Source organism: Manis javanica, chromosome 14 (assembly GCF_040802235.1).
Source record: "Manis javanica isolate MJ-LG chromosome 14, MJ_LKY, whole genome shotgun sequence".
Taxonomy (NCBI): Eukaryota; Metazoa; Chordata; class Mammalia; order Pholidota; family Manidae; genus Manis; species Manis javanica.
In genome coordinates, this window is record NC_133169.1 from 7100628 (window position 1) to 7109438 (window position 8811).

Below are 8811 nucleotides of genomic sequence, written 5' to 3' on the forward strand. Positions count from 1 at the left end.
AGGGCTTAGTTCTCAGGTTTTCCTTCTGTAAAATGAATGTGCTCTTATTTCCCACTTCACGGCTTCTAGGTGGCTAGATTGTGACCACCTGGGCTATAAAGTCAAAATATTTTTTAATGGAACAGGATCTTGCATCAGACCAAGATGTGCCAATTTTAAAAAAATGTTCTTTGAAATTGAAATCACAGGGGCAGGGCCCTCCAGGAAGCCAGGACAGTTCCTCTGCGGCAGGTCAGCGTGGGCTTCCCCAGAACACTGACACCCTGAGAAATGTTGCCGCTAATGCCTCTCAGAAAAAGAGGTGAAGCTGATTTAAAATGTGTTTTTTTAAAAAAGCTATAGACCACTGTAAATGACACAGCCCACAGAATTGCTTGGCTGGGGCACCTCTGGACACAGGAAGGAAGGGGCCTGGCTGGTCTAGGCTGGGTCACCCAGGACCCTTCCTGGCTTCCACCTGGAGATATTAATGGTTGGGTTTTATTTTCTTCCAGATCCATTACTTTTCTCCTGTTCGACTTTTCCCAGAATTTTCCTTGATTTGTTTAATTTTCTCAAGAATAATTAGTGAAAGTCTCTGCTGGCTGTAAAATGAAGCTTGAAGAAGCCAACAATAGGAAAAAGTGTAATTGTAATTAGTGGTCACAAATGCAGGCTCTGATGTTGGATTCCCTGGGTTGTGTGATGTCGGGAAAGTTATTTTAACCTCTCTGTGCCTCAGTTTGTCCATCTGTAAAATGCAGGTAATAATAGTTCCTACCTTGCAGGGTTGACGTGGGGACTGAATGAGGTGTTACTGTTAGAACATGCCTGCACAAAGGTAAAGCCCTAGATGATTGTATTAGCTGTATTTATAAGTCTGAGACCTTCATTAGATGCTAAACTAAACATGAAATAAGGTTCCTGCAACAAAAATGTATCTGATATTATTCTAATATTGCTTATCAAACTTGTAATTATCAATCCTCCTATCAGAATGAGTGTTCCTTCTATTATTTCACTTAGCACACTCTAATACTATACCTGTCTCCCCAGCTAGACTGAGAGAACAGGACCTATGGCTGAATAATAGTAATGGAAATGAAGACAGGGAGCCTGTAATAATTAATTGAGGGCTTACCTTGTATACCATCTGTTAGACTAGAAGCCTCATACATTGTTAATACTCACAACTCGCTTGAAAGTAGAAATTAATTCTTATAGTTTATGTTTAACCCGAGGGAATAGATAATTTATCAAAGTCAGGAAACAGGGGAAGATGGGATTTGAACTCAAGCCTTCTTGTCATCGAGGGCCATGCACCTGTGCTTTCTGATGCTGCCTCGTCAAGCCACTATGGATTCTCAACACCTGGCACTTTGTTTGATGCATAATAGGTGGACCATAAATATTTTTTGAATGAGTATATACACATAGTAATAAGCAGCCCAAAGCAAATGTGTTCATATATTAAAATTCTGTTGTTATCAGGATACTCCTTCAACTTTCTGTTGGCACATCCATTAAGAAGCTGGGGGTTGAGCTCTCTGCATCTGGGGCTCAGGGGGTTTCATGGAAAATGCGATCCAGGCCTTCAGTATTTCTGAGGAGTTGTTAAAAAATGAGAGAAACACAGTGTTAATTTCCACTGTTAATATCACAAGACTAACAGAAACAGGAGGCGGTAAGAACTGGGGAGTTGGGCTATGCTATGCAGTCATTAAAAAAATAGCTGTGTACTTCTATTTACATTTCAATCATTCCTCCACCAAGTGTGAGAAGCCTTGATGGTGTTCAAATCGTAATAAAGTGTCAATACATTTTGACAAAGGACCATTAGTGAAGGTCCTGAACTTCTGACTTGAGGAAGCAAATGACTACTACATTTCTAGGGACTTGGAGTCTTTGAGAAATCTATTTCGAGAATGCATAAAAGAGCAGAGTGAGCCCTCTTTGAATGATAATGACTGACTCGTGCTGGCTGAGTGCCTGACAGTTCTGAACAGCCCTATGTTTGTCTCTGTATTTGGGCTGCATCAACTCTGGGCCCCGAGAGCAGCCACGACTTTGCAGGTGAGAAGTGGAGATTATTTTTTTTCTTATGATGCCTTATTGTAGGCAAATAATTATGTAACTTATCTGTCAGAGAATTTTTAAAAATACACACAATCTCAACCATTTCATTTTTTTACCTGTATTTCCAGCTGTTTATGGGTCCTTTCTGCATGGATGTCAGAAGTCATCTTAAATTCAGTGTGCCCAGAAGTTGAACTCATGGGTCTCCCCTTGACTCCCCCAACTTGCTTTCCATCTATTTCCCCTGTGCTAATTCATGACCTGCCATAATCGTACTAGCTAACATTTATTAGTGCTTACTATGCACCATGCCCCACGAGCTTAGTCTTAACACTTTACCATGGCAATTATTTGCATGTACTGACTCATTTAAAGCCCAGAAGAGACATTAAAACTCATCTACCCCCTGAAGTGGATGCAGTCATTCTCCATTTTACAAATTAAGAAACTGAGTCACAGAAAGGTTAAGTAACTCATCCAAGTAAATGAAAACCAGGATTCGACCCCTGGCCTTCCAATTCCAGAGCCTGTGTGCTGAAGGGCTCTTCTTCGCCGCTTCCCCAACTAGCAGCTACCCCAGGCGGAAAACCCTTTTATCCTTGACCCTTCCTTCTTTCTTCCGGCCCCTCCCTACATCCAGTCAGTTATTAGGTCCTGTCAATTCCTCAGTCACGTGCTTCAGCCTGCTTATTCTCAAACACACCCTCCCTTTCCAGGCCATTCACTCAGGTCATTCCTTTATCCTATGTTACTTGGGCTGCAGTCACAGAAAGAGCCATCTTTCTAAACACAACCTTATCTCTTCATTTCCTACTGAGAAGAGTTTCCTGCAGGGCCAGAGCTCTTAGCAATCTGGCCCTCAGGTCTTCCGGGCACCACTCCTGGCTCCCTAATGTGCAAATACCATGGATCTATGAACCCAGCCAACCCTTTCCCACTCACATGCTGTCGCCACGCTGTGTCCTCCGCCTGGAATGCTTGTTTCCTCCTTCCATCTCTGGCTTTTTCATCCTTCAAGGATCAGACAGGCATCCCCCCTCTGTGCAGCCCTCCAAGATCTCCCACTCAGAGCAAGATACGTAGCTCCCTGCTTACACTCCCACAACATTTAGTACATAAGGGCATAGTAGTAGCATTTAACCACATTCTATTGTCATTATACAGTGCGGTATTTTCTTAATTGTCTCCCCAACAGGCCAATACATTGTTTGGGGTCAGAAATGTTTCTTCTTTTTCTTTGTGTCCACAGTGCCTAATGAACCTCTGGTCCTCAAAAAAAGGTTTATTGGGTTAGTTAATTAATTAAGAACATGAAAACCATGCTCACTAGTAGCAAATGCTGCTAAAGCTATTTCAGAAGCTAGGTGGCACGTGTGTATCCTCTCTACTGGCATCTTTTATTCACACATTTGTACATTTCCATGAAAAATGTATTGTCCATAAATTTTAGCTTGTAAGTACCTAAGAAATGAGACTACAGGCTGCCTTTCGGCAGGTAAACACATGAAAGTATTTCATCATGCATCTTCTTTTCGTGCCTTACTGGTTTTGTGTTTCAAGAGAAAAAGAGATCAATTAAGCAGTGGAAACAGCGAAGGTTCTACCAGCGACACGAGAAAGGCTCTGTGCAGTCTGAAGACGCAGGCCCTGAGGAGACAGACAGACAGACCGAGGGACTGAGGGGAGAAGTAAGACGGTGAATGAGGAAAAGGAAGCCTGCTGTGAAAGAGATGGCCGGGACCCCGGGAGAGGACGGAGAAGCAGAGGCAGGGAGGACCGACGCCAGAAGCACAGGTGCAAGAGCACCGCAGGGCGCACGGCGGGGGGCGGGGCAGGAGTCCCGCCTCAGCCACCCTGGAGTCGGGGAAGCTGGCCCCGAGTCACATGCTTTCAGGTCCATCTCCCTCCAGGACAGGAGATTTGTCCTGTTCATCTTTATGCTCACAGCATCCCTTCATCACGGAAGACAATGCCTGGTAGAGCTTCATAAATGTGCGAATAAGTATTTGTTGACCTGAACTCAGATTGGGACCCAGACACTGGGAGAAGAAAAGGAGCCCTTTCACAGTCCAGGTCCAAGGGATTGGAGAATAGGGTTTATCTGGGCCACCACAGTGCCATTTGGATGAATGGGATGAAAGGACCCAGACTTTTCAGTGAAAATGAGGCTGTGGTTTCCTCAGAACTGTGGGTGCCTGGCCTCAGGATGTTTTGCAAAACACTGCAGAAGTGACTTACTGAGAGGTGATGTGTGAGATAGCAAGTGGAAACCTTTAGATATGAGACCACTTCCTTTACTCCCTGCTTATCAAAGGCCTGGACTCTGTGCTCTGTGCAATTCTTTGCATGTGTGCTCAGGCCCCCAGCTTCCCCAGCTACCTCTCTACACCCTTTTCTTGTTGGACGGAAATTAAACCGCTACCCTGAAGAATTTCAGAGCCCCTGTCTAGAAACTCTGTATAGGAACTACTTGAGAAGATACAGAAAAACTTTGGTGATTTTTTTTCCCTTTGAGGTTTTGACACATTTAATTTAATTTAATTTGCACACTAGTTCTGGGATGCTCCTCCCCCCTGAAATGCTTTGCCTTCCCTTCCTTCCCTTCACTACCTCCCGCACACGGCTTCACCTCGGACGTGCCCACTCATCCCTCAGCGCTCCGCTCAAGTGCCCTTTCCTGGGGGAAGTCTTCCTTGGTCCCCCGGACTATGTCTGATGCCCATATTTTTTTCTCATCATACATCTCTTTCCTTCATAGCAGTTGTCAAATTTTGTCTTTAAATATTTCTCCTTGAGATTATTTAATTAATGTCTCTGTTTCCCCTCTAGACTGTGAGCTCCAACAGGACACAGACAGTGTCTGGTTTTACTTACCATTTGTATCCACCGTGTAAGTTACAAAGGAAGTCCTTAATGTATAATATTTTGCTTAATTAATGAAGATGCAACAGTCTGTGCAGTCCACCTGCCTTACCTGGAAGGTGACAACCCTTTGGCTCATATTTTAGTGACAAAGCTACCTACTTCTAACTTTAGGATCCTTAATAACTTTCCAACTTTTGGGTGGAAATGCAGTAAAAAAACATCGACTTTACTTTCTGTGCAGAAAACACAGTTAAGAATTAGAAAACACAGAAAAGAGTTAACATTGAGGCTTAAGACTGCTATCCTTTGAAAGTTATGCTTACAAGATTGACCCTTGGCTGATGTCTGGGAGCTTGGGTTCTGGGAGAGGTTGGCCATTTCTGATGAGTGTTTGGTTCACTGAGCTTAAGCTGTTTGCACAAACAGTTTGGTTTGTGCTGAAACTGCTTTCATTCTAGGATTCTGGAATTTGGGTACATATAAAGCAACAGTTCCTACATAGTCACTGTTACTGACTGTTGATAAAAACCCTGCAGTCTTAGGCTCTGGCAAGTTTGCCTACTGTACAACATTTCTCATGCGTTGTCACACAACACATTGCTAGAAGAATTAAGCGCATCCTGTGTATCTCTACTGAGACAGGACTCTTGGAAACTTGTACCTGGTTTCTTCTGGACACTACTTCATGTGCCATTCCCTTTTGCTGATTTTGCTTTGTATCTATTCACTGTAATAAATCACAGCCACGAGCAGGACCATGAGGATTAAGCAATCCTGTAAGTCCTCCTAGTAAATCATTGAACCTAGAAGTGGTCCTGAAACCCTAAACACACTTCCTAAATATTTTTCAATCTAGCTCTTTCCTTTTTTCATCCACCAGTAGTTGCTGTAGCCTAAGCCACCATCATCTCTTATCTAGACAATAGCACTTTACCTCCTGCAGTCATAGTTGCCCCTGTCCAATCCATTCTCTACCCCACAGCTGGAGGGGTCTTTCCAAAACACAAATATGGTAACGCCATCTGGTGGCACAAAGAGCCAATGCATTGCTCTAATGGAGAGCTTCATAGCCATATTGTAAGTTCGTTCATAAATTGAAAGTTTGTAACTCGAAACCCTTTGTTAATCAGAGAAAAATTGAAAAAGATATTCAGTCATCAAATTCCCCAAAATGTACCAAGCCTAGATGGTCTTACGAACTAGTTCTACCACCTTCAATAAAAGGATAATTCCCATGAAATTTTAACCATTCCCAAGCATAAAAACAGTGGAAAACTTCAAAGTTCAATAAGCACTATTAATGTAACACTAACTGCAAATTAGATGAGGATGATTCCCCAAAATGGAAAATGTAGACCAGGGATCAGCCTGTGGACAAATCCAGCCTGTCAAGTATTTTTATATGACCTGTGGACTAAGAATAGTTTTTATAATTTTAAAAGGTTGAAAAAAACTCAAAAGAAGAATAATATTGGTGACATGTAAAAATTAAATGAAATTCAAATTCCAGTGTTCATAAATAAAATTTTAATTGAACACACCCAGCACTCATTCATTTATGTACTGACTGTGGCCTTCACGCTATGAGCTAAATATATGGCCCAAAAGTCTAAAATATTCACCGTCTTGACCTTTACAGAAAAAAATTTGTCAGTTCCTAGTATAGACCAACCTTACTTATAAATGATAAAAATCTCAATTTAAATTTTGGCAAATTGAACCAAAACAATGCATTTAAAGAAAATAAATCCAACAAAGTAGGGTTTATCCCTGAAATGCAAGGATGATTTAGTTTTAGGAAACCTTCTATTGTAATTTATTGTTTAAGTACATTAAAGGAAAGAAAAATACATAATCATCATGATAGATTTTAAACAATATATTTGATAAAATTCAACACCCATGCCTGATCAGTTAAAATGTTAGCAAGCTAAAAATAGGTGTTTCAATGTCTGATCAGAAAACTGAAACTGTTAAATCTTGCAAACCCAGCAAACTGAATGTAAGAAATTGAATACAAAAGTTTGAGGAGTAAAACAAAGAAGAGGTTACTGAACAATCTTATTCCATGACACTGTTACCACTCTTAAGGGAATTTGCCTTTAGAACCAGTGCTGCCACATTGCAGGATGCTAGGAGTCCATACTCCCACCCAAACTGTAAGCATCTGGGAGCTTATTGTCACCCACAACTGCAGCTGCCACCATTGGACCCAGAGCCCACAAATACCACACTGCCAAGACTCTTCTGGAATGACTGCTGGAACTGCATTGTTACATCAGGAACCATAGAGCTACACTCATTTACCACTATTGCTGCCACTGCTGGAGACATTATCAGATGATGAAAAAAGTCCTTTTCTTCTTTCCTCCCACCTTCCAGTCTTTCACCAGTACTACCTGTAGGTAAACCTATAGAACAATATCCCTTGTGAATATTGATTTAAAGTCCTCAACAAAATAGTAGCAGACCAAATTCAGCAGCATATTGCAATGATTTACATCATGACCAAGTTCCATTTATTCCTGGAATGCAAGGATGGTACAAAAAAAATACAATCAGTGTAATAGAAAACATTAATGGAAAGAAGGAGAAAAACCATATGATCATCTCAGTTGATGCAGAAAAAGCATTTTACAAAATTCAATACCCTTTTCATGATTAAAAACAGTCAACAAATTAGTAATACAAGGAAATTATCTCAACATAATAAAAGCCATGTTAGTTTTCTAGGGCTGTCACAACAAAGAGCCACAGATCAGGTGGCTTGAACAACAGAATTATTATTGTGAGAATTATTTTGGAAGCTACAAGTCTATGGTTAAGATGTCAGCAAGGTTGGCTTCATTCTGGCCCCTCTCTTTGGCTTATATATGGTTGTCTTCTCCCTGTGTCTTCACATGGTCTTATCTCTGTGCATGTCTGTGTTCCAATCTCTTCTTCTTATGAGGATTGGGTTTGGGACCACTCATATGAGCTTATTTTAACATAATTACCTCTTTAAAGACCTTATCTACCTTATCTCCAAATACAATCACATTCTGAGTTACTGGGGCTTAAAATTTCAACATATGAATTTTGGAGAGACACATTACAGCCTATAACATTCTTCCCAACTGCAACCCCTAATCCATGTTCTTCTCACATGCAAATTACACTCACCTCCATCCCAAAAGCCCCTTCCAACCTCAACTCAAGTCCAAAATCTCATCTAAATCAGGTATGAGGGCAACTCAAGGTATGATTTCCTGAGGGAAAATCCATCTCCAGTTGTGAAACTATGACACCAACAAGTTATATGCTTCCAAAATATAGTGATGGAGCAAAGGATGGAAATTATTCCCATTCCAAAAGGGCGATATAGAGAAGAAGAAAGGGGCCACACTTTGCTTGCGTGTTTGTTTTTAGATTCCACATATAAGTGAAATCATATGATATTTGTCTTTCTCTGTATGACTTACTTCACTTAGCATAATACCCTTAAGGTCCATCCCTGTTGGTGCTATGATTTTACTTATATGTAGAATCTAGAAAAATAAAACAAACAAGCAAGTCAAAACAAAACAAAAACCCAAGCTCTTAGATACAGAGAACAGATTGGTGTTTGCTGGGGCAGGGGAGGAGTGTGCAAAATGGGTGAAAGTGGCCAAAAGATACAAATTTTCAGTTATAAAATAAATAATTAATGGGAATGTAATATACATTATGGTGAGGATAATTAACAATACTGTATTGCACATCTGAAAGGTGCTAAGAAAGTAAAACTTAAAAGTTCTCATCATAAGAAAAAAAGAATTTGTAACTATGTATGGTAAGTATACTTATTGTGGTGATGATTTTGCATTGCATACAAATATCAAATCATTATGTTATACACCTGAAAAGAAAGGA

At 40.8% G+C, this 8811-nt stretch overlaps 1 protein-coding gene across 2 annotated transcripts in view; it reads left to right on the forward strand.

Moving 5' to 3' along the window:
• CD84 (CD84 molecule) overlaps positions 1-6446 on the forward strand; it is a 29041-nt gene extending 22595 nt beyond the window's left edge. Inside the window, exon 9 of one of the 2 annotated variants that reach the window (XR_012125318.1) lies at positions 3616-6446. The gene's annotated coding sequence lies outside the window, so the exon portion shown is untranslated. Of the gene's footprint in view, positions 1-767; positions 3000-3615 lie in introns of those variants that run through there. The other variant, XR_012125319.1, reaches the window with a different exon arrangement.
• Positions 6447-8811: the final 2365 nt, after the last annotated feature.